Genomic DNA, 20776 nt, shown 5'->3' on the forward strand with positions numbered 1-20776 from the left:
AGATAGTATTTTGTTTAATTATAAACAGATACCTTACTCGTTCCCATTTCCCTTAATTTCAGAATAATGGTTAAGAAACTGGACATGAGTAGGTGGTCCCACACACACACCTCAAAATCAGTCTTGCAATGAAAAAATTCCAGTGGCATTAATAATCTAGAACAGTGGTTCTTAACCTTTTTTGAGGTACTGAACCCCCCAGTTTCATATGTGCATTCACCGAACCCTTCTGTAGTGGGTTATGATATCCCCCCCAATTACTAATATAATTAGTGTATTATATTAGTAATACACTAATATAATGGTGTATTACCACCATTATATTAGTGGTAATACAACTAATATAATGTAATTATATTAGTTATATATTGTATATATTAGTTGTATATATACAACTAATATAATATAATTATATTAGTTGTATTACCACCGCCACGCCACTAGAGGCAGTACCAACCCCGAAAAGATGCGACTAAGGAGCATATTTAGAAGTATATAATTTGGTAAAAACTGTGAGCTTTGCTGAAGTAATTAAACACACAAGTTCAAATCCATGCTGAGAGTGAAGCTCCTTCAATCAGTGCTCCTCCGCAGCTCTGATTGGCTAAGCAATGTAGCGTGATTCTCTGCAGCAAGTGATGGCAAAGCGACGCTTCATCACGACTTTACACAAGTGTGTCTTTACCTTCGCGGCAGAGGCTCCGCCGAACCCTGAGACCGACTCATCGAACCCCTGGGGTTCGATCGAACCCAGGTTAAGAACCACTGATCTAGAACATCCCCAAACTTTAACCACATTGAATATTTCTATACTGTTCTCTGAAGCCAAGTTCTCACCAGAAACCGACCAGTTTAGGTGAAATCTGCTAAATATGCTGAGAAAAGTGGTCACATAATGCAGTTTATTCTTGTATAATCAAATGCGTAATTAAAAAGTATTAATGTTGAACACATTACTGTGGAATCCATGCCCTGAATGACTGTAATCTAATTTATGAAAGAGTGCTTTATTAGTATCATAAATCCTAAGCAGACAAATTTCCTGAAAACAATTTTCAGTTTTTGTCAATTTTGCACAAACATGTTTACACAACAGCCCATCATGTCCAAGTGTGAACCATCTTTTCAACCATCAGGCTGGTTGTCTGTGCTGGCAGGCTGAGACTCTCCACTAAGGTCAGTGGGCATCAGCAGGAGGCCTGGAGATGGAGAGACGGTTGAAAAGTTCAGCCATTGTGCATGTGAACAAACATATCACAGCGTTTGAACCGGCACGCGCGCACAATGAGACAAACCATGAGAAACCACTGACTTGTAGTCGAATGCTCCGTTATCAGGGACACTCAGGTCACAGTGAGCGACTCTCAAAGAGCACACCATGAGACATGCACCCTAACACTCACCAATAATAAAGTAAAATCCAATATAAAATCTAATGCAATTTGCGGATACACTGTCGAATTTTAGGGCTCTCTATGCTCTGCAGCTATGAATGTTAAACACTTTAAACTCATGTGCTTGCTGTGCGAAATTTAACTCTGCATACTTCTTCATCTTGTACAGACAGACACATATAGATAGACATATTTTCACCGAATTACAGACAAAAGGACGGTGGGATTAACGGATCAGTTCCCAATTTCTCTCTGCCGCCCTGCGGTAATCATATCATCTTGCACCTGACGTGAGACCTGAATTCCATTAAGCTTTATTAGTAGTAATTATTCTGCTTCCTTGCCATACTGTTTTCTCACTACTTTTCCCTCACGCGCTGACGTATTTCCTCCCTCTACCGGTCCCATTGACTCCGAGCGCTTTGAGTCACTCCTATCATTGGTGTTGTGTGCACTTTCGTGCTCCTTTTTGACCGGAACATACAGACTGAATGTAAAACCACATATTCCAGCTGAAGGTCAGAGCCATTCACACTTGGATTCATGGACACCCAGCTACATTCTGCGTTTACTCTAAGTGGAGTTAACAATAAAATAGCCATTTCACTTGCTCTCAAATAGAGCCGAGGGATGCATCAGCCCACCAGCCCCGCTCCCTCCCCGCCTCACACTTGTTTCTTCTTTCAGCGAGTCTGGAGATGAGACGGACAATTGCAGGCCCTTTCAGATAGTGTTTCTCACTCAAGCAGGAAGGAGCATGAGGACTACAGAAAAGGCAAAATCCTCCTGAGAGCAGCTTTTTACTCCCAGTTTGTGTTCATTTGTCCCCCCGCTCCCCTCGGCTGCCTTTGGGAGCGAGTCAGCACTTGTTTTATTGGCCGTTACTGTGTGTCACGGAGCAAATCGGTTTTTACTCACAGGTGTGAGTGGAGGACAAGTGTGAGTGTTCCATTACTTTTTGTATCAGGTTGGAATTATCTGGGTGTGAATGGGTTTGTCCGTCCCTCTCTGTTGGTGCAGAAATGTGCATGAGTTTGCGTGTGAAGTTGAAATTGGATATTTACATACACTATATAAAAAGGCAAACCACCTTTCTCTCACTTTCTGGCATTAAATCAGAATAAATCTTTTTTCATTTTTGGGTAGCTAAGACTGTAAGGTGCATATTATACATACAGCTCTGGGACAAAATGAAGAGCTTCTCTGTTTTTGCTTTTTATAAGTGTATGTTTGAAAAAATGAACATTATTCTTTTATTCTATGAACTATTGACAACATGTCGCCAAAATTCCAAGCAAATTAGTATTTATTTGCAGAAAATGAGAAATGGTCAGAATAATGAAAAAGATGCAGCACTTTCAGACCGCAAATAATGCAAAGAAAACAAGTTGATATTCATTTAGAAACAACAACACTAATGTTTTGACTCTGGAAGAGTTCAGAAATCAATATTTTGTGGAAAAACCAGGAGGTTTTCAGTGCAGTGGGCTCTTATTTAAGTTATATTTCTTCAATATAGGAAATATATTATTATTCTGAAGTATTAAATTTTCTTCCTATTTGGTGGTATTTCCTCTAAACTGTTTTTTTTTGTTTGTTTGTTTTTTGCAACAGTGTGCGATATCTTAAGGTATGTGGGATGCTTTTGATCTGCTCTCATTGTGTAAACTTCATAGTGGAGATCAATGGGGTAAAATTCACGGTGTCAAGATCAAGTGCTTAAATGTTCTATGATGTCACCATTTCACTACATGTATTTATTTCATAAGAACAACCAACTAATCAAGTAGGAACAGAATACCAAGGCTCTGTGATCTGTTGCCTTGACATGTATCCACAGATATACCCAAGACTAATTCAGATTTAATCACAAGAAGCTCTCAAAGCCATGACGTTATCATCTGGGCTTTCCCACTTTATTCAGAGACGAAATAATGGTTATGAATGTGAATCTCAAAATTTGAAGAGAGCAACAAGAAAACATTTTTAAAAATATCTTCTTTGTCGTTCTGGAGAATTGTAACTTGACAGGAAAAGTTTTGTGTGATTTACTGTTAAACAATGATGAAAAAAGCTACAGTGTGTGTCTGTCTCTTTTTTTTGTTGTTGTAGAAATTAGTGGTTTAGTTTATGTATTTGTTTGCACATAAGAAACTGAGTCTTTGAATACATACATATGAGATGTAGCAAAGTAGATGGAGCCGATTCCCTCTGTGCTGTTTATTATCACATTTTGTGTAATTATATAATTACTTCTAATCACCCACCTCAGGTGGCAGTGCTCTGCGGCAACGCACTATTACAGAACAAACACAGCGACCTCAGCACATCTCACACTCATTAACACACTCCTCCCTCCCTCTCTCTCCCGTTCCCTTTCTCTCTGCTCATTATCTCCTGTCTTTATTTACATGCATGAAAACACACATGCACACACATGCTGGTGCGTGCACCCTCTAATGCAATGAGGATCCCAATCAACCGTAATGAGATGAATAGCGTTTCAGCTGCAGATAGGAGAAATTTATAGTGGGAAAATCTTCCCAGCAGGTACGTTTCTGATGTGAAACAGAAGCAAGAAGAAAGCATCCCCAAATCACATCTGATGTTCCACTCCTTCGACAGGCGATTGAGAGAATGGGGTAATAGTGTAGCGTTGCCGTATCCCCTGCATTAGTTAACTGAATGTGCCAGTCTCCAAATGAGAGCGAATAAGGCGTATGTGAAGAGGGTGGGGGGAGGGAGAGGCGAGCGGCGGTTTGGTGGAAACTATTCAGAGGTAAAAGACAAATCTCACATTTCAGACTCCATTTCAAAGAACATGAAATTCAATATACCACTCCAATCTAGTGCGCGCTGTCATTGCTTATGCCAGTAATGGCAATCACAGATATTGTATTCACTCCTCCCAGCCTCCCAGTGTCAATTTATGTTTATGTTTGCCAGTAAATATATTAAATGTCATTTAAGCCTTTTCAAGAAGCTGATTGTTTCGCTGTTGTTTTGTGCTGTTAGTTCTCGCTGTTTGTCATCCTTTGGATCTTTGCACAAGCTTTTATTAATCTGCAGGCTGGAAGGCAACTCTCACCAGCACTCCCCAATGCCCCATTGTCATCTGGTTGTGTAAATATCCCTACTAAATTAAATTTTACCCACCGCATTGGGAACAAATTGAAAACACACATGGACAAATCCAGGTATTGTATTTACATCCGTCAGTTGTAAATTGAGTGACATTTGAGTCGTGCATTAGTGTGGACACCCTCTAGACTTTAATAGCCACTCTTTGTGCCTTCTCTCTCTCTTTTTTTTTTTGGAGCAATGTGACAAGAATCCAGTGGTGGAGGAAATGAATTTTTTGGATTAAAAGACCATTCTGACAGGCTCGCTGACAGACACACAAACAGAACCGAACTGTGTGTGGGGCGGTGGGCTGGGGTGGCGGAGGGAGCTGGGCGCCAACTGGGAAGCATTATGCTAGCTGACAGAGCGACAGAATGACACAGAGAGACCCACAAACATCTCGCCCACATAATGAGACAGGGCAGGAGCTCTGGGGCTTCTCAAGAAAAGGCCGAAAGGGGAGGGAGGCCTGACAGTGGGAGGAGCTTTCGCGGGATGTCAGGCTGCCGATGACATCCAGGGCCCCTCTGTCACCAAGTACGTGGAAAGGATGGCAGCTGCAGACAGAGGCTGACATGCATTCTGGAGCTCAAGTGGCTCTTATCTGGCAGGACGAATGAAATCATCACAAGGCAGAGTCAGATGAAGCATGTACATCTGATGGAAATGGAAATTTAATTAAGTCGGCGTGTGTCAAAGACACGTTTCTGTGTCTGGAGATGCAAGTGCGTGTGAGCTCTCCCTTTCAGAAGACAAGCTGTTATACACTTGAGGCTCAGATTTCTTCCCCCTCTCTACACAGTGCCCCTTTTTACGATTTCAGTAACAGAGTAATTCCACCCACTTTAAAAGTGCAGTCGCAGCTCTTTGTTGGCCTCACCGAAGCCTATTAGTGTATAGGACAACTAGTGCTGGAGGCCTGTTTGTAGGCACGCTATACACAGATGTGGCCATCTTCATTCTCATCAAGTATCTCTCAGGGATATAGCGTGTTTTCGTGGAGCTAATGGGCTGTAGCTTCTGTGTCCTCTTTAGAGAAACTTCCAGGACTGAGAGTAGACGGTTTCCATCTCCGTCGTCCTCCACCAGAGGAGGAACTCTGATTTCAGTGTTAACTCTAGTTGATTAATTTAGCGTGTGGGCAGATTGCCTTTCCAAAGTATTCATACCCCTTAAACTCATTCACATTTTGTCCTATTACAACTCTAAACTTTTTTTCATCTTTTGTTTTTTTAGATTTGTGACCACCACAAAGTAGAAGATATTGTGATTTAAAAAAGAATAAAAACCTGAAAAGTGTGGCATGCATTTGTATCTTCCCACAGATTCTCAGTTGGACTTTGACTAGGTCCTTCTAACATGAATATATTTTATCCTGAACCTTTCAATTGTATCCCTGACTTTTTGCTAATTGTCATATTCTTGCTTTTGTTTGAAATCATATTTACACATAGAATTGATGTGTAAATCAATTGTTTCATTAACTACTACTGCTTTCCTTGTCCTTGTTAGAAAATAAAAACATATTCTCACAGCATGATCCTGATACCGCCATGTCTCACTCATGGGTGGTGTTTGATTTTTGTCACACATTACACGTGTTTTTGGTACCATCTGTCTAGCCCAGTGGATTCCTGTTAGAGGTATAGGTGTAAGAAAATCACTCATTTCAGATTTTTATTTGTGAGTCTTTAAAAACCGTTCATCATTTACACCTATTCCAGATAAATAGCATAGGCATATGTGGTGCAATTGTGCTAAATACAAGTCCCAGGGTTATGAATGCTTTTCAAAATTACTTTTAATATTCCACATTTCTTGACCATCTATTACCTTCTCCCTTTTTTGGTTCATTTTTCATTACCCGTTTTTCTGACCTCCATCTTTACTCCCTTCGGGGAAAAGCCAAGAGTTGCATGCACACAGACGACCGGGATTCAAACCAATCGCGTCTAGCCAGGAGAGCGCAGAGAGCCGCCTGTAACCTCAACTCGGTTACACCTGACGGGCCTCTGCGATGGGAGTGGGATATGCAGCTTAGCATGCAAATAGCTGCCAGAGGCCATCCAGCTGCCACCTTACACAGGGTCGCAGAAACACTGACGCCTGATTAACATCACCAGCACCACTTCTGCTCTGCAGACATGTGTTAAAGACTGCGATTTTCTCTCTGACCCTTGTATCCATCACGTGTGCTCTGGCGTTTGCAAACACATAGATGACATTCCATGACATTTCATGTGATCCATGTGTCATAAAGCTGCCACAAAGGTTGACATACAGCTTACTTGGGGATGGATTGGCTGTCATAAACATTGATAGCTCAACATAACAAATGATCCTAAATTTTCATGGCACTGTTGTGACATTGAACAATGTCGTCTCTGCAATCGAATCCGGAGCTCATTTTCTGAGCACTGACCTAAATCTTACTAATGTCACTTCGACCAACATGTTATGATTGAATGAGTCCATGATTGTGCGCCATTTGTCATAAGAAGTCATAATATAGTGTAAATATCATAATCAGAATGTTATTTTTGAAGCCTTTATCTGTGCTTCAAGCTCTGGGGAAATCAACATTTTCAGCAGATTTAGGAACAGTTACCCTGCATAACTCCACATCACATTTCAAGACAAGGGCAGAATGTTTTTCCGTCCTCTGCTGTCTGAATTGCGGTACAAAAGATCATATTTATTCTCCTTTAATAACTGTTTGACATAAGAATGTCCGTGTACATATATTAATGGCAGGTTTTACTTCAATAGCTTTCCCAAGCAAGCCCCCATGATGCCTTTTTCTAACTGCGAAGGCTATTTGTAGAGATCATAAAACTAATTAAAAATCTTAGATCCCCCCCTTCTGTTTTTTTAAGGTTTATATAGCACCCTTCTCACTTTTTGGAACCCCTTGTGAAGATACATAAAAAGCTTTAAATTCTTTTGAGTACACTTTTTTTAGCAGAATTATGGAGGCTACATTTATTGGCAACCTGCTGTTATACTATATAATCCCCTTTGGCCAATACGACGGAACTTCTTCTAGAACATTTCACCAGTTTCATGCATAAAAAGGAAGTAATCACTGTTTGTTCCACTTTGGAAACTCTTTAAATCGCCCAGAGTTTTTGGTCCTCTCTTAGGTTCTCTTTTGTCAGGTGACCTCACAGGTTAGTTGTCTGTTCTCGGTCTGACACTGACTGGAAAAGGTTTATTTGAGGCTGGTTTCCGTGTCAATTTGGACAAATGTTTTGCAGCATTGTCCTGTTGATCCAAAATATGTGTATCGACTTTTGAGAGATCGGCTTCCTACATATAAAAAAAAAACAGCTAATTTTTATTTTAAATTTCCTGGCTTTTCAAAGAGTTAATTCCTGGTTTTTCCGTATTTGCGGGGGGAACAGACCTATTGTAGAACATTCGCCATAACGGTTTGCAACAGCTCAGTCTTTGAATCGTCTGAACAAATCTTCACTGGAAAAATACAAAATCTTACAAGGTATTTTCTGTCCACCACAAACGGCTTAGTACACTTGAATTAAGAAAAAAAACAACTTAAAAGTAACTTATCAGCAAGATATAGGAGCTTGTTTTAAGTAATGAATTCCTTAATATTGAAGAAAAAGTTCCAGTTCCATTGGCAGATTATTTAATTTACAACATGGGCAAATTGTCTTATCAAGGAATTATTTACTTAAAACAAGCTCCTATATCTTGCTGAAAAGATATTTTGTTTTATTTCAAGTGTAATAACATATATGCACTAGAAATGAGACTAAAAATACTTTGTGAGATTTGGTGTTTTTGCAGTGTTATCGTTCTGGTTAGGACCAGAACGTCCTCATTCTTACATTTGAGAGAGTGAAACTGAAAAGATTTTCTTTTTAAGTAACAGGTTGGTGTGTAAATAATATGTAAATTGTTTTTTTCAGATTCAGTGACCTCAGGAGGCCAATCGCTTCTTTGGAGACCTTTTATTCTCAATTACAAACCATCTACTATGTGTGGTTTCAACATGAACGTCATCATCCAGGCTTGTTTGTAACAGTTTTATGAATTGTAAAGTATTTTACAATTACTTTTAAAGACATACACACATCTGTTTGACTTGACTAGGATGTTCTCTTGTCTTCCCCTTTTTGATGAATGCCTAGGAGAAAGAGCTCTCTGTTTCATGACATATTTATACCGCAGCCACACAGAAAGTCACGGGTTTCTTATTAGAAGATCCTAAATATTCTCATCAAGTCAAAGAGAATAAAAGTGTTTTAGCTGTATTTATTTAATGAGGATTGTTAATAACTATTGGACTGGTGTTTTTTTTATAAAAAACTTTTATTTCTTAGTGTGATTTATTACCCTCGCTGAATTAATGAACTAATAAACTCATCGTGAGACGATGCTGCAACACAAAATCTATTCATTTTAAGGTTATATATAACTCTTTTCCCATTGAGTCTTGTAAGTGTTGTATAACTTGTACCATATCTGTGTGCACCTCCACTGAAACTCAGGGCAGACCAAGGAGATTGGTAGATTGGTCTAACGCTCATCCTCATGCATGGCTAGGCGTCCTCAAGAACTCTTTTCTTTTTAATGATAACTCGCCGCATGCGTTGTTTACTAAGATGACAGGTCTATTTTCCCCTGATTTATAGCACTGTGGCATCCAAGGAGATACTGTACTTATTACTTTAAATGCAGTATGCAAAAACAAGTCAAAGAGATAGGCAGAAGGAGGAAGGGAGGGTGGGCATAAATTAAGGGTTATTGTCCCCCTTCTGCTCCAGGCAGCTGTTTGTTGAGGTCTAAACACAGAACTCGGAGCTGACCATCTCAAGAGGTCACTGCTGCTTGGATCCCTGACGGTGCTGGCACTTTAAGACTACCCTGTCACCTGCATCATCTTAATATCGTGTGTGTTTGTGCAGTCGGTCTGGCCTCCTTTCAGAATCTAAACTCGAAACTCCCTCTGGTGGCGGAACCGTTCTCACACTCACCCATAATGACACACCACCTCTCCGGCGAACTCTAACCCCTTTTCCTCCACGGCGCCGCTGACCACGAAAGATGTGAAAACACTAACTAGATTTTCTTGTTGGAGCAGCTTGAGTTTTATACTGGAACTCTGTGGTTTCCGGAGAACCAAAGAGGAAGTAAAGGCATCGAGGAGGGAGGTGGGATGTCACTCTTTTGATGGATTTAGTTACAGTAGCATAGAGATCAATTATTCAACAGAGGCATGCGTGGTCGCTGGATTAATGGCGCATGCAGCAGATAAATCAAGCATTGGACTCGAGCTTCTGAGGGAGATCTGAGGGAGAGCGGAGACATTACAAGACAAACATAGAAACGTGTCTGACATGGGCATTCATATCTATTCTTTACCACTGGTAACCTTGAGATCTCAAAAGAGAATGGGGACGGAGCTCTCATCCAGTTACAAATAACCATCCAGATTTGGGATATAATGTCAAAAAATGTGCACGTTATATCATCCTGAATGCCGATTTGGCTCCGAAGGACAGACGTATCTCTCCGTCCTCAGTCTGTTGAAGGATATGAAAAAGGAGGGCTGGAGTTGCTGTTGAGAGATTGAAACGCTGCTATATATTACAACCTCCGGAGACCTGTCGGCACTCCAGCTGACTACCACCCCCCTCCACCACCTTCTCCGTCTGTCTCAGTCTCTTCCTCTCTCTCTAGTTCACAGTGACTTTGCTCTAGGTTCTTTTTCCATTCCTGCTCTTCTGTTGCATTTCTCATCACGCTCGTTCCCCATATTCCTAAATGGATCTATCCTTGTTCTAGTGTTTCTTGCTCTACATGTATTTGTATTGAACGTGTAAGGAGGGTGTGTGCATCCTTCTGGCTGATTAAATTTGCTTCATTAAGAGCTGCTTTTTTTCCCCCACTCCCCCATCTTCGTCTGTTTGGGCTGCCAGGCTGTACCTGTCTGCCACATCTTGGCTGTGTGCAGCTCCAGCTCTTCCTCTATTTGTCTGTCTCCTTTATCTGCCTGTCTCCTTTATCTGTCTGCTTTGTAGCTGCCTCCCGAACTGAGGAAAAGCCCTTATGGGTCTTTTTTTTTTCTTTCTCCCTCTTGTCGTTGAAATCTCGTACCCTGGTCAGGTTCTTACGTTCAGACACCTACATTTTCCCAGCTGGAAAGCCAAATAATTTCGGCCCCAAAACCATTTTTCTCTCTGTGTGTCTATGTCTGTCTCACCCTGTCATCCTGTTACTCTTCCTTTATTTCTCTGTGCATTTGCTCTCATGCTCGCAGATTCGCTCTTTTTGATGTAGTTCGCTTCTCTCTCTTCTTGGTCGTTATCTTCGTGTGAAGCGTTGGTACTGTGCTGCGTTCAGAAGTGTGTCTGTGAAGCCAAAGCTAACCTTTGCCTCCCAGATTAGAGAAATGGCAATTAATTAAGAGTGAAGTGAGACTCTGACCATATCAAAAGGAGCATTGGTACAGAGACATTTTACATATGGGTGAGGGTGGAGGAGGGAGGCAGAGGGGGAAGCCATGGTGAAAGTGGGAGGATCAAAGCTGAGGATGGTGGCAGAGTGCTGTCCCCTGCTGTGCAGCTCAGATAAACACAGGTTAGCGCCACAGGTCTCCTCAGTGAGCGTGAGTCAGGCACAAGGCCAGGAGATGCATGAACAAGTCAGCTTACAAACATCTCATAATAACTCAGCCAGAAGAAGCCCCCTGAATTAAAGTGTCACTTTTCATTTGCTTTCCTTTCCCTCATTTTGGCTCACTGGCTGATTTTTTTCCTTCTCCCTCATTCTGTCTTTCTCCTTCTCTCTTGTCTGCTCGCCTCACCCCCTTAACCAGCCTCCTCCCCCGTTCACAATCTGCACATAATACGGTCTCCTTCAGTCGCGTTCCCCACAGTCTTCAACACAGGCCTGCCTGGGGGCTCACAGGCTCTCCCATCTGCCTGCTGCGTGTTCTCCCTGTCTTTCTTTGCTCATTTCTGTCTGTTTGTGGCAATCCCTGTCTCTCCAAATCTGTCTCTTGGCTGCGTCTCTGTCTGCAGGGCTCTCGACACACACACACACGCGTGCACACACACACAGCCACAAGTAGGAGCACTGGGGAAGTTAGAGATTTTTGCCTGCGTTACTCATCTACAGTGGGATGCAGACGGATAAATATTACACAAAAGAGGAAAGTTGTCTTGGATCCACACTTGTTGAAAGTGCTGCCACAGCAAACAAGCAACCAAGTTAACAAGTTTGCCTCAATACTGTGTACGCTTGATCATGACGGTTCAGTTAGCTGACAGCTTGGCGTAAAGCCTCATTTCAATCCCTACAAGCTCAAACGTAAAGATAGACGCGTGACTTACAAGAAAAATAGCTTCATGAACCCGCTATTATTTTAGGTTTTTAGTTGAAGAGAGGTAGATGATACACTAATTCATCTCTATAACATGAAATATTGTGTAAAAGTACAATGAAACGGTTATTTTACAGAGATTCATTACACATGAAGTAAAAGTATCTCAGGCTCTTATTTTTGCGGTTTTGGTGATTGTGGCTTACAGGTAAATTCATTTAAATATCACATTAGACCATTTAAAAATATATATGTTTTAAGAACAAATGACAGGGCGCTTCAAAGTGTCTACACTTCTTTGCATTCATTACCTGGTTGCGGCTCATCTTGTGTAAATTACTGCATCAGTGCACCTTGGCACGGAGACGGTCAGCTTTGATAGCAGCATTCGGGCCGTCTGCCTTGTTGCGTTCGGTGTTTCTCACCTTCCTCTTGACAACAGGCCACAGCTGGATTTACAGAATACTGGGATAAAATTGCCCAGTGACTTCTGAAAGAAATTGGTTGAAATTTATTTGTCAAGTATGTATTTTTAAAGTTGACTGCTTAGAATGGATTTTTTTGCACATGCACGTTTTTTTTTTTTTCTGTCACATGGAATTCCAATGAAGTACATAAAGTTTGTGGACACAATGTAACGGGATGGGAAGCCTTCAAAAGACCACGAGTAGCTTTGCAAAGCATTGTGGGGATTCCGTTTGAATAAGACTTCCGCTGTCTATCCGGTGCCTCCATGATTGACGTCACGATGGTAACTAATCTCACTTGTGCTAATCCAGATGCCTCGGCGTGCAACTGCAGCTGGGTCTGTAGAGTGTGAATAGGAAAAGAATTGCACAGAAGCTGATGAGGGTTGTTGCCACGCTCCGAAGTGTAGCACCATCTCGCCCACGATGCGGTGTTGGAAGTGAATGGAGTGGCTATCAGTCTTTAATTGGGCGCTGTGGGCCATAATGAAGAGATCTGAAAATAGGGTGGAGCAGAATGAGGGGGAATGAGAGAGTACGCGGCATGATTCGAGAGGCCGAAGAGCGGTGCGAACCTAGCGGGCTTGAATGCAATGCGTATTGGCAGGTGTCGCTCTGCCTAATTTCACGCCTCTGTGAGCGAATGTGCACCCAGACGATCACCACTTCCAAGTCGCCTCTCTTTCTCCCTCTCCCAATCTGTGCGTGGGTCTCTCTCTCTCTCTCTCTCTCTCCCTTTCTCCCTCTGTCTCTGCTCGGGTGTATAGTCAGTCAGTTGCAGTGATGTGATTGTCCTTCCACATGACTCTGTTATTTAGCCTGTATAGAATGTGCACTTTGGTTCCCCTGAAAGCTTGGAAGTCCAGGCCTGGAACGCTAGATGTCAGGGTGAATGTGCAGCCTAAGCACTTAATTTAAGCATGGTGACAGTTAGAGAAGCACAAGCGCCCACCTCTTCCATCTGTCACATCCAGGCCATACTATGAAGATGGGTCTTATGGGTTTTCTTCTTCTGGCTCTCTCAGTGATCCAACCTGCTGAACTTTAGTCCAGTGGGTAGAATAATGAGTGAGTGCGAGTTTGGGTCCTTCACAGTTGACACGAGGACATCATAAGGCACCACAGACAGTAACAAGTCTTATTCCCGTTTTCTCTCATGACCTCTCACTTGCCTCCCAAACGTCCCCTTACCTTCGTTCCTCACCCCTTTTACCCCTTTCACCCTTTCACTTTCTCTCTCTCTTTTTCCCCCCTCATCCTCAAACCCTATCCCCCCTCTCATCGCCGCTCTTCCCCGCTCACCCCTCCGCGCCCCTCCTTCCTGTAGTCTGTGTTTGTGTTGGGAAGATTAAGCTGCTCTGACAAAGCTGTGTTTACAAATATGCAGGCAGAGAAACAGGCCAAGCGACGCTGAATAGGAATAGAATACAAATTGCTTTTTTATCTCTCTTAGGGCCAGGGCGAGAGAAAATGTGTTTGCGATTGTTGCTCCTCCGCCTGTGAAGGATAAAGCCTCAGCATTGGGTTTGGGCTCCCTGTTAGCATTCATTCTATCCTCTCCTTTCTCCGTCTCCCTCTGTCTCTGTGTCTCTCAGTCCTCCTACTCTCTTTCTTCCTCCTATGCTCTTTCTCCTCTTTGTCTACTCCACACCCTCCGTCTCTTCCTCCCCGACTGGATTTTTTTTTTTCTTGCTGTTTCCTTGGTAATCATATCTCCTCTCCTTTTCTTTCTTCTCTCCTCCCTAACTCTTTCATGTCTCCTTGATGTGTGCTCCTCTCCACCTATATGTGCTCTGCCGCCTCTCCCCCTCGCCCCGTTCCTCTCCCTCCTTCATGTTTCCATACAGGCTGAATATTTTTCTCAATAACTCACTCTCAGTCTTTCTCTCCATCCGTCTCCTTCTTTTTTTCACTCCTGCACTCAGTGGGACCTGTCATGATTTACGGTCCCTCTCAGCTCCTCCTTGCTTACACTGGAGATATTAGAAATTTTGAGTGCCTATAGATCACCGCGGGGGGAGAGGGCATGAGCGTCTGCTAATCAGCCCTAACAGAGCGGCGCAGCATTACAAATCTGGGCTCTCTCCCACAATTAAGCTGCACGTCCGCCCGGTATAACACGCGGCAGGGAAGCCGGGTCCCTGACGTCATCTTCACTAGGTCTCCGCTGTGCGCGTGTGTATGTGTGTGTGTTTAGGGGGAGAAACTATAAGTTTGATGTTTGCTCTCATTAATGCAAAGGACGCACTCCCCTTCTCTGCACACTTCCATCCTTACCTTACCAAACACAAGTGAAGGTTAATCAGCGGTCTGACAGACTCACACTCTGCCACTGGGATTTAATAAGCAGGATCCGTCTCACAAAGCTACGCTGCGACTAATTTGTTATTACGATAAGAAACGTGTTTGCCTTTTGTTGGGTTTTTGTTCTACCATGAACACGTCTGTACCTGCAGTCGTCTCTCCTGTTGTTCTTAGCGGTACAAGCGTACAGATTCTGCGTCGACACCTCTGGCCATCCTCCAGCACATGCATTTGTGTTTCACTAAGAGATCAGGCCCAGGATTTTCTCCCCATAGTCAGCTGTTTTCCGCGCCCACTGAAAAATGACAGCTAAAGTGTAACCTCTGACCCCTTGTCTCTACAACCTCTGTGCTGTGTCCATTACTCAACTTTTTAATGGAATGAAGAGCCTGTCGTATTTGACCTAGCTTGTAATGCTAAGAGATGCACATTACTCTTTGCTGCAAGACATTTTTCGCGTGTCTCTTCCAGACAGGTGATCTGTAGGTCAGCTCAAAGGTGAGGCGATAAGGAAGTGTTGTCTTAAGATAGCGATCTGGAGTCCTTTGCAGTTTCATCTTTTGCATACAGTGCCAGTATGTCTGTGTATGCTTACTGAGGGCAGGAATGCTCTTATTCTGGTTGTGTTGGAACTGTTCTGCTTTTCAAGTGGAATTTCACACATTTTCATTGATCGTCAAAGAACAAGAAGGGAGTTCACAAGTTTGAATGGGGTGTGAATTTCCTGTAATCCACACATGGCCAAATTTGTACATAAAGACAGATTTGAATGGTCAGATCTGACACTCTGGTGCTGCTCACCTCCCTTAAATGTGTCTAGAGTTGAGCACCATTCACCAACTTGCTCTGCAGGACTCAGCTCACAAAACCGCCTGGTAGTGATTCTAGCACATTTCACAAAGTGGAAGAAAGAACAAAAAAACTCAAAAATCTTAGTTTTCATCTCATATCAACATGTGGTTGAAACTTTAAGTCATCTAGAACAGCTGAAACAAGCAACAAAACTGGTTTAAATCAGGACAGTAATCAAACAACAAGACTGAACTTCCTATTTAAGGTGCTAAATATTTAGTCAGAAGTTTGCTGAGCGGTTCAAACAGCGTGTGGTTTCTTTGCAAATGGCAGGTGAACTTTTCACCAAATATTAGTAAAATCTTATTTATAATTTCATAAAACCATGTAGATAAATCCATAATGACTCCAAACTTGTGCATCCAGTAGATTTTCTAAATTCATCAGCATTGTTGAGCATTGTTGTTATGCAGTCTGACTGCATCTCTGAAGATCCACAATTAATATTCATGCTCATGGTCAGTGGATGCAAATTTGTTTTTACCTGCACTGTATAAACTTAGCATCAGATTATAAAGTCTCGTCTGTCACATTCACAGTTTTTCAGACCTATTTTGCACATTGTTCTTCGTGTTCTTGGAAACAACGCTGATGCCGACCGTGATTTAGTTTGTAATTCGTCTCCACAGTAAGTCCATGTTCTTCCATGTGAAGGAAAGTCAATAAGGAGAGAAGAAAGATAAGAAAAAGGAAGAAAGTGGAAAAGAAATGTTTCTTACCATTGCATGTGTATGACTCTGTGCACAGTGTGGGTACTATAGAAGAACACAGATTGACTTTTGAGAAGCTGACAGAAGAGCTGCAAGGTTTCCCGAGCTTTCTTTTGTTGACAGGCATCAATGCCTTGACTGCTGTTGTATGCCGAGGTCAAGGCAGACCTTACTGGACTCTTTGTGAAGTGTAAAAAAGAAATCAGCCTGACATATTTGCTCGTCTGCAAAAGCTGTTTAAACTCTCTTTTTGTGTTACTTTCTCAACATTTTTTCTTCCCTTACTTAAAGGCCCTGACCTCACTTCTCAAGAGATATTTGTTAAACACATCAGTTTTTTTCCGTTGAAAAGAATTACCCCCACCCCAAAAAAAAATCAAATGCTGAAACATCCATCCGTTTCCAGTAACATTTGCAGTAACATATGAAAATACAGAATGTGTCAGATTCCTGTCCTGTGTTGATCCTTGCATTGTCTGTGCATGCCGGTGTGGTTCTGGTGCCTACCTCCAGCGGCCATTGGGCGAGAAACGGGGTTACACCTTGGACAGATCGCCAGTACATCAAGGGTTAACGCAGGTACACAAAGGTCAAACCATGCACACACACTTAAGGGCAATCTAGGGACACAAAGACTATTTCACCCCTTAGTTATTTCAAACTTTTGCAATTTTCTTGACCCACCTGCCAATGCACATTTCTTCCCACCTACAGATCTGTCTATGCTTACTTTCAGGACGATTTGTTTCCACAACCACTGGTGATTCAAAGTAGTTTTCTTTAATACACTCACAGTCTACAGAAAAAGAAGTGATTATGTGACTCCAATAAAGGTCATCCAGCACCAGGAGATCACTGCCAATTATTATGTATTTATAATCTCCTTTTCATAAGAGTATCCTGAAAATTCAGAACCACGAATGGAAACAAGGTTTAAGATAAAGAATATACAGTTAGATTAAATTATGCTTTAGATTTTAAATGTTTCTCAGTTTGCTCCAATAGGAAGAAATTAAACTAATCCCAACTTTAAAAACATGGTTTTGAATGGTTTGTGAACACACACATTCACATTCTACATAACTAAACAGTATTCTTTTATTTGTCACGTTGATAGCAGCATAGTTGCTTAAAATGTGTGATTTCTGAAGGAGCCAGTTGTTTTCTCCGTTTTATTTTTCCGTTCCTGTTAACTTATTTGTTTTCTGACATTGCTGTCAGTACACCTTTTTGTATGTATGTCCTCGCATGTTGGCGAATGGTGGCACACGACATAGAGCCATTAGCTGAGCCCGCCCAGCCCCCGTCTGTGTCTGCTTTAACCTTGGCCAGCAGGCTGGTGGAGAGGGAAAGTAATTCTAACCTTAAAACCTGCTGATTAAAGCTAGTTTGGTGGAATTCGATTCCACTTAATGCCTTTGGCGGAGAGCCCAGCTGGCTAGCATTAGCATTAACAGACACTGTGTCTTCAGTCAGGGAGACAGACGTTCATGGGCTTGTGCGCAAGCCTCCTCTTGCATGTACAGAAGCATGACCGTAAGCTCCTTACCCCCTTGTCCATCATTTGTATCTCTCTGTTTCCCTTCTCTGTCTCTCATACTCCTCATGTTTTTTTTTTTCCTGCAGCAAAATAAAAATCTCCCAGTAACTTTATTGTTTCAGCTTCCCTTCGCCTGAAATGCCTTCCCTTTTTTTTTTTGTTCTTAATTAGTTGGGTTTTTTTTTTCTGCTCTTCAGAAATGAAGTGAAACAGAATTATGTTTTTTAGAGCTACAAGTGGTCAGGGGTTTCTCTCAATCCGCTTCGGTCCTGTTATTGTTTTCCTTTTGAACTTGATGTATGGCTGTGTTTACATGTCCAGCGTGGCTAATTAATTCTCCTCCTCTGAGCCTGTTTATCAAACGTTTCTGTTTATTTTACAATGAGCTTTCTATTTTTAGGGCCAATCATTTCCATAACACATGCCTTTTCTTCCTGAGTGCCATTTCTTTGGCTTTGTTGAAGAATTTAGGTTTGTTCTCCATTTTCTGCCCCCCTTTCAGCTTGGGAGCAGTCTGCCAATTCATTTTGTAGCTTGCTCAGTTTTGACTGATTTAGAGGCTGCAGCTGGTCTGATGCAGAAGACTGGGGAGATAAATCTAAGTTTCCTTTGATTTATTATGTATAATGTCTCATCAACCGTTTCTTAAGTCTGAAGATGCATTGAAAAATTTTACTGTTACAATTCCACAAGTTGTAGCCTATTTAAAGGTGTGTAAAAGAAGAATTTTTTTTTTAAAAAAGGGAGGCAGTAGCTGGTTTAAGATCCAGTGAGCCATTCCAGAACTACCCATTTCTCTCTAAATCAAAATGTAAGCGATATCCTGCATATTATAGGCATTCTGGGCATAGTGCCACCCTACCAGACACTATGGATAATTTGATTCCCGCCGAACGATCGGAGAGAGTACAGCAGAGTGTATTGACTGTAAAGACAGCAGGTGAGATACAGAACATTATGGTATCAGTCGAAAATGAGCTCATCCTCCAAACTGGAAGTGGCACTTTTCTGCGGTAAGTCATCCAATCACATCTGTTTAGAGCCAGAAATCGTGAGCTGATCAATAGTCATCATGGATGCTGTCGATGGCCGAGCTGGTTTGAATTTTGCATGGTTCATGAATCTCTATTGTGTATGGATTTTGCGTTGCCTTCACGGATAGAGTTAGATAGTGCCGTCTGATTGGCTGCAGTGTGAGCTCTATTTATGCTGCTGCGCCCCAGGCTGTATCACCTGCCCCAGGCATCCATGTGAACAGACATATGCAAACACACACACACACATGCATACACACACACAAAAAAAAAACACACGCACAAAATGATATATTACCTCTAATGAAGCAGGGAGCTAGAAGTGACTTTACCAGGTGGATGTCCACCTCAACAAATGTATAATGCTTCAAATAAAGTCATTCGATCCAGTGAATTCTGACAAATTTACAGAATATCCAGCAGAGAATATTTATACCCTGAGTGGTAATGTGTTGGAACAAATGCTGACTAAGGACACAAGTCAAATATGTGTCAAAGTAGAGAACTATCCTTGGAAGGACTGCATTGGTAAAGACTGTCTTTCTGTTTTTTTGGATGGTAAAAAGTCAAACTAGCTATTCTTTTTTATTTGTGCACTAATAATAACAAAGCATGTCTGCTTTTCCTGCTGGGACTGACAATCAACCCAAAAGACCGATGTGCTGCAGCCTCTGACAGTGGAATTTTTTGCATCACGGCAGGAAAACAGCAAATTGCCAACATAAATAAGGTGCCACGCTCTGATTAGGACAGTTTTCACACATCATTATGGTCTAATGAGAGACTTTTCCTTCCCTCAGTCTCACTCTAACTGACTTGCCAGCTTCGCCTTCGCCGACGTTTCATTTTACAAACCCGTCTCTGGCTGTGTCCGACACCTGCCAGCTGTGATAGATAAATGTAAGCGTAACATCGTCGGGGCGCTGGGCTTTCCAGGCTCGATGTGGCGGTAGCCTCCACAGACCTTACTGGTAGCAAGCAGCTCTGGCTCTACGTCTGAAGGCTTTATTTTAAACAAACTGTTTGCCCTGGGTGAACCGCAGTCCAGCTCTACTCAAGATGACTCCCCAAGAGGAGGGAAGAGTGGACACGTCCTTTCACCGGGCCTCATCACCGTTTCATCGCCTTGACCACTTGCTTAAGTGACAATACATAATGAATTTGCTCCATGAGGACACGCGGTGCTGTACCTCCTTTTTCATGCTGTCTGGACTGACAGCAAATAAATGCATTATGGTCATACTTCTCGTGAATTATTCTGTTAACTGTTCCAAATCATTTTTCTGCGTCTCATTTGCACACATGACAGCACACTAACAAAACATTCAGATTAGTGACACCTTGTGTGTGTGTGTGTGTGCGTGCGTGCGTGCGTGTATGTGTGTGTGTTTGTGTGTGTTCGTGCATTTGCGGATGAATGTGTCTGAGACCACATGTGTGTGTTTTTTTTTCAATGTGTTCATGCCACTGTACTGAAGATTTTCTAAATTGCATGCTGGGAAAGTGCAGTTTTTATGAGAGAATATGTGTGTGTATAATTATTGTTTAATTGCTTGCCCTGCAATGTGCTGTCATCTGTCACAGCCCATAGACAGCAAATAATGGTTCTTCTGCCGTCACTTTGTCACCCAGACGCTCAGCATGCAGAAAGCAGCAGAAACACCAGCAACTGATATGCGCTTTGAATTACTGATAAGTGCTTGGGGTTGATGAGCGGTGCACATATGGGGGTGTGGGTCTCTATACGGCGCCGTGCTAAAAGATTCGTAGCTCTTAAACTTCTCCCCGTTTTGTCACATTACGTACTTGATTGTGGTCTATGTGAATTTTTCGTGACACACCACTCACTGTTTTCTGAACCATCCTGAGGCAACGCTTTAGGAAGCCGCCTTTCGTTGCAGCCGTAGCAGTTACATTGCTACCAGCACATCTGGAGACGGTTTTTTTTTTTTTTTTTTTTTTTTTTTTTTTATTTTTTTTTTTAAAAACAATAAAAACAAA

The 20776-nt window shown here is 42.1% G+C and overlaps 1 protein-coding gene and 1 long non-coding RNA gene across 7 annotated transcripts in view; both read left to right on the forward strand.

Moving 5' to 3' along the window:
• camta1a (calmodulin binding transcription activator 1a) overlaps positions 1-20776 on the forward strand; it is a 413667-nt gene that overhangs the window by 299452 nt on the left and 93439 nt on the right. The gene's annotated exons all lie outside the window — the stretch shown is intronic.
• LOC106954219 (uncharacterized) lies at positions 153-14910 on the forward strand. Its single transcript, XR_001426322.1, has 3 exons — positions 153-238; positions 12480-12491; positions 14899-14910. It is a non-coding gene; the product is annotated as an uncharacterized LOC106954219 (long non-coding RNA).

This window comes from Poecilia latipinna, unplaced genomic scaffold (genome assembly GCF_001443285.1).
Source record: "Poecilia latipinna isolate Pla-1442-1.1 unplaced genomic scaffold, P_latipinna-1.0 Scaffold36, whole genome shotgun sequence".
Lineage (NCBI taxonomy): Eukaryota > Metazoa > Chordata > Actinopteri > Cyprinodontiformes > Poeciliidae > Poecilia > Poecilia latipinna.